Here is a 6,302-nt window from a genome sequence, read left to right on the forward strand (position 1 = left end):
TGACTCCTAATTATCTCTGGTTAATTTATAATGAATTTCCAAAGTCGGAACAGGAAATCCAGAAACCGTTCTGGCCCTGTCTCACGAGAACCTGAATATCTCCTAACATACTGTCCGTATGATTGTTTCGTTACTTTCCTATGAAAGTAGATTCATCAAGGTTTGTTTACATAATTTATTCACTATTTAACTCCCTTCCTACTATTTTTAGTGATTTTCCAAATCTACATCACTGCTGCTGTCAGCATCTGCCTTTAAGGTAGATTTTACCTATTTCATGGTTTCCATGATTCAACTAGCCCTTTTTGCATAAATAGCACAATTTATGAAAGTGATTAACCATCCCCATGGCCAATCCTTGTCAAGCATATCCACACCAAATGATTATAACAATATACTCAAACACATATAAGCCATTTTCGCATGGCTATCCAAAATTTATACAAGTCCAAAGGGTCCACGACCCACAACAAACGGGTAGTCCTATACATGCCATTTCGAAGTTCAACCAAAATTGTACCAAAAGGGGGCTTTGATAGTGTGGGCGACTTTGACCTCAAGATCCCGAGTCCGATAGCTGGAGAACCAAATCTATAAAACAGAGGAGCAATGAAACGGAGTAAGCAATTTATGCTTAGTAAGTTTTGAGCAAGGAATTCTAGCACAACAAAAGTATAGCATTCATATAGCTAAACGGATAATTTCATATGCACAAATTTACGATATCGTACTTGCTTCACATTATCAACCCTTATGTACATACACAAAAGATCAACTCAGCCAAAGGCCGGTAGCTCGTTTATCAACTGAGCGAATACTTATTTGTAAGGGCTCAACTAAATTCAAGCACATACGAAACATACCTCAATGTTGGGATGTTTCGAGAGTATTAACTGGAATTTTACAGCAAGTTCATTCATTCCCAAATCACGTACCTTCGGAATTTAACCGGATATAGCTCCTCGTTCAAATGCCTTCGGGACATAGCCCGGTTATAGTAATTCGCACAAATGCCTTTGGGACTTAACCCGGATTTAGTAACTCGCACAAATGCCTTCGGGCTTAGCCCGGAATTAGTATCTCGCACAAATGCCTTCAGGCTTAGCCCGGAATTAGTATCTCGCACAATGCCTTCGGATCTTAGTCCGGATATTGTCACTTAGCACAAGCCTTCGGGACTTAGCCCGGACAGCATTCAAATAACCATGCACATTTAACAATAAATCATGGCCCATTCGTATTTCATTTTCGTTAGCAAAACTCAAACACAAGACATTTATCATTCTTGCAAATTCGGCTCAATAGCCACACAAAGAGCATGATTTTAATTTGCTCAAAACATGATCTAATCACATCATAATTTAAGCTCTTTTACTCAAGAACTTACCTGGGGTGTTGTCGAACGATTCCGATAGCTATTCGACCACTTTTTCCTTCCCTTTATCGGATTTAGTTTCCCTTTGCTCTTGAGCTTAATTAAACAAATAAATTGATTTAATCATTTGAGCATCGAAAAGAGGAACACAAGGCACTTAGCCCATATTTATACATTAGACATTAAAGTCACATATGTACGGAATCATGAATCAAACTCAACATTTTAGCTAATTTTTCCCCTTGGCCGAATATGCATGTCTATTTTGGGGCCGATTTCAACACTTAATACATTCTACAAGTATGGTCACTTGTATTGACTAAACACCCTTTTGTTTCAAGTTCAAAACTTGGCTAATACACACATATACACACTAGTAAAGCATCCTCTCCCTTTCCATCAATTTAACACATGAATTGCTCATTAACATGCAAAAGTTATATTCGGCCTTAGCACACAACTTGCTAGCCGATTCTTCTCCATTTAGCAACCAATGCACATATGTGCTCACTCAAAATGATAAAAAGGAGGTTCAAGAATCATCAAGCCACCATCACATGCATCATTAACAAGCTTCATATTTAGCATGCAATGGCATTAACACAAACTCCACCTAGGCCGAATCTTAACTCATCCTCATGCCTCATCACCAACATCAAACATCAACCAAGAATGATGCATCCATGGCCGAGTGTCATTTCCATCACATAGCAAGATTTAGACCATGGGCTAGGTAGAACTCAAGCTAACAACTAAAACATGCATGCATCTCATGGAACATCATCAAACATACCTTAGCCTAGCTACATGCATGGCCGAACCTCTTCAACCTTTCTTCTTCCTTCCTCCTTAAAATTTTTGGCCAAGGATGAACCAAAGGATGAGCATTTTTTTTTCTTTGTTTTTTCTTTCTAGTTTCGGCTAAATGAAGATGAGAAAGGATGAACAAAAATTTTCTCCTTTCTTTTCTTTAGGTCACGGCAATGGGGGGGGGGAACAACTACACACATTTTTTTTGTATTCATCATACTCCTTTTCATTATTTTATGCCCATGCCCCTTATTTTATTTTTTTCCTACATACCTCACTAGGCCAACATGTTCCCAACATGTTTCCACCCATAGCATGGCCAACCACTAGCTCAAATTTTGGGTAATTTGACATGCAAACCCATCATTTTCACAACATGCATTAATAGACCATTTTAAATTAGCCTATCATATTTTCACCATGTCTCATATCAATCCCTATTTAATAATTTCTCATGCAATTGGCAAAATTGGAGAATGAAACTTCCACATACTCATGTACACACATAATAAGCATAGAATATGGAAATCAATTATTTTTATGACTTGGTTTTGTGGTCCCGAAACCACTTCCCGACTAGGGTCAATTTTGGGCTGTCACATCAAACATGGATAAATAATCTAGAAATATCACACCAAGATTTTAGCACACATAATTGAGAATAAAATCTAAGTATTTAATGCATAAAATAAAAATAAAATGATTGAATTCATTATAGGGTTCATCTCCCCTAGGTATTTAGAAAAGTAGTTCATGCTTGAAAATAAAGCCAACCAAGAGACAGTATAACCAAAAGAAACAAAGAAACTCATGATAATCTCCTAAGAACTCAACTGGGAATCTTCAATCTTGACAGAAATCTACTTCAGAATCGGCTTCAATGATGTTTTTCGAGTTGTTTTTCTTGAAAATTCTATGACGATTCTCCTCTATCTTCTTATTTTTGTCATGTACATCTTAGAATGCCAGAAAAATCTAAAAATCGTATTTTTCATTGTTCAGAGTGCAAATTCGTGCAATTGACATGACCTACCACATAGCCGTGTGGCAGCCCATGTGGGTCAGATGGTAGTGTGTCCAGGTCGCATGGAAAGGGTTAGCTCGTGTGGCTCTTGTAACTTGTTTCAATTTTTTGATTTTCGCTCAGTTTTTTGCTCATTTTTCTCCCAAATGCTCTCATAAGTCTGAAAACATGACTTGAAACGATTAGGAGCATAAAATTCACCATTAACATTCAATAATAACCCAAAATCGCATTAAGAATGAGATTAAACATGTTAGTTTTAGCACATATCAGAACCTTAACTTGCTCATAATTGACATATGAAAGTTGCTCATAATTGACATATGAACCTACCTTTATGGTTTTATAAGCTCACTGTGTGTGAATTATTTCTACTGTTGTATTTTAATTTTAACACATTATTTGTCATCATTAAGTGGTGTGTTGGAGGTTGGTTGGAAGTTAACGTATAGTCATTTTGGTGGCTAATGTAGTTCGCCAAATTCGAGTTAAACCTACTCAGTCGGGTTTGGGGTGTTACATTGGTTGGTATTAGAGTTTTGTTCGTTGGACTAACCGTTTGACATGTAAGTTGGCTAAGGTGGCGAGGTGTGTTTGCCAAAATTAGCTAAGTGAGTCCACCAGAATTGATAAGGTAAGATTTTGAAGTGATATGTGTGAAATTGCTTGTTTGGGGTAGGACTAGGATCAACATTGCCTTTGGTTCAGCTATATCTTTTGGAGGATTATGCCTCAGATCAACCATTTGCTATTTGCTAATCCAGTAAGTAAGTTGTGTTTGGCTAACTGTGTTCGCAAGTGTGTCAGCTATATGTGAACTATGTTCGCAAGTTTGTCTGGTAAGTTGTGGTACCCAATTACGTGTGTTTGAAGCCTTTCCTAAGTTAGTATCTCGTATATGTTTAGAGTAAGAAAAAATGCCTCCTCGTAGAGTGAATACAAACTGTGTGAACGAAGCTGCTAACCTCTTAGAAGGTAATTGGACTTCGACTATGCAAGTGTGACCCATGCTGTGATTGGTACTTTTAAGGGAGTTGCTGGTGCCAATGCTGTAACACCCCACCCCCGTACCCCATGCCAGGATGGAATACAAGGCGTTACCTAACTTGAACGCACACATTCACACATTTTCGAATCACCAAAATCTAGTCAAATTTAAAACTTTTTCATTCTAAAACAAAAACTCCATAATAAAGGCCTACTAGGCTCATTTTAAACCATTCGAGAATGATTCGAGTCTTACCACTAACCCTGAAAAATGTTACTAGCCACAGGGACACACGTCCGTGTGGGAGGGAGAACAGGCCCGTATGACCAATTTACAATGGTCGTGTTTTTGGCCTTTGTGCCTCACACGACCTAAGCAATAAAGAACATGCCTGTGTCCTCTATTCGTGTGGAATTAATTCTAAATTCGCACCTACAGGGGATTTTACACGGCCTGGCACATGCCCATGTCCTTAGCCCGTGTCCTTCACACGGCCATGACACGCCCGTCTCCTTGCCCGTGTGCAAAAAGTTGGACATTCTGTTTCTGATGTCAACAATCCTTAAGGGTCACACGACCAAGGCACACGCCCGTGTGCTAAGCTGTGCCCTTCACACGGCTGAGACACACGGTCGTGTCTCTGCTCGTGTGTTTACTATCATGCATTTTGACTTACAAAATTTATGTGCAGGGGACACACGGCCGGACAACACGCCCATGGGGCTGGCCGTGTGTGACACGCCCGTGTGCCTACTTGTATGGACAAGATAAGGCTATTTACCAAGCCTCTTTGCCACCCTTACTTACATAACCTGCACAAAATCACTCTATACCAAGACATGGGCACATCACATAGCCAAAATAGTCACACTGGACGACATTTCATTTGTGCAATTTACTCATCCATGAAAATATCATCTTTTATTTATAAATCAAAGTGAGTATTGACCATTATCCATGGCCTTATACAAAATAAAAGGGATTTATCCTAAGACAACACATTTAGCTAATTTCTTAATGACACAAAATATTAAAGTCTAAGCCTTATACAAGCCATACTTAAAAACAAATAATCTGACTATATCGTGTGCTTTTAATGATAGCGTGATCGTAGCCTCCGATGTCCGATGGTCCTTGAGCTATTTAGGTGACACTATAAAAAATGGAAAAGAGAGGGAGTAAGCATAAAGCTTAGTAAGTTGCATGCAATAAATATAACAACAACTTTACCATTCATCATCATGTTCATAGTACTAAAGTAGGCATAAGTACAACTTACTCATCAATAACTAATGCAATTCACATAGCTTATATATATTGAGCTCACGTCTCATACACTTCAAATAGGTAATTGTACCACTCACAACCTGGTTATGCTTTTCTTGTTTAGCTGAAATTTTAACTCTCACAATTGAACCATTTGGTATGCTATCGGATATTCATTAAGCCTCAAACATAATGTCTAATACCGATGCCATGTCTCAGACATGGTCTTACACTGGCTCATCCATTAAGTTGATGCCAATCCCAGACATGGTCTTACACTGACTATCGAGATCGAGGTTGACGCCATGTCCCAGACATGGTCTTAGACTGGCTTACGTCGCGAGGCCAATGCATGTCCCAGACATGTCTTACACTAGCTCTCATTTCAATGCCAATGCCATGTCCCAGACATGGTCTTACAATGGCTCTCATAATGTGGCCAATGCATGTCCAGACATGTCTTACACTAGAGCATAAATGACCCAAATGTCATGGCGTGAATAGCCAATTTGTTCCTAAGGTTCTTACAGGAGTTCTAGTATCTCAAAATTCACCATTCATAATCATTTCCACAAACAAGCAATTTATGCTATATCAATTCAAACACATATAATAACAATGTAGTTGTATTGTTTGCATACAACTTACCTCGGTTATAAAATATTGTGTTAAGTCGGTCTAATCAATTTTCTTGGCTTTCCCTTGGTCTAAGTTTGGAGTTTAAATTTCTTGATCTATAATAAAAAAATTCAAAAATCTAATCACTTTATCAATCTAGGCACTCAATAATCTATACTTGGGAAAAATGACTATTTTGCCCCTAGACTTTTACAAAATGA

The sequence above is a fragment of the Gossypium hirsutum genome, chromosome A04 (genome assembly GCF_007990345.1).
Source record: "Gossypium hirsutum isolate 1008001.06 chromosome A04, Gossypium_hirsutum_v2.1, whole genome shotgun sequence".
NCBI lineage: Eukaryota > Viridiplantae > Streptophyta > Magnoliopsida > Malvales > Malvaceae > Gossypium > Gossypium hirsutum.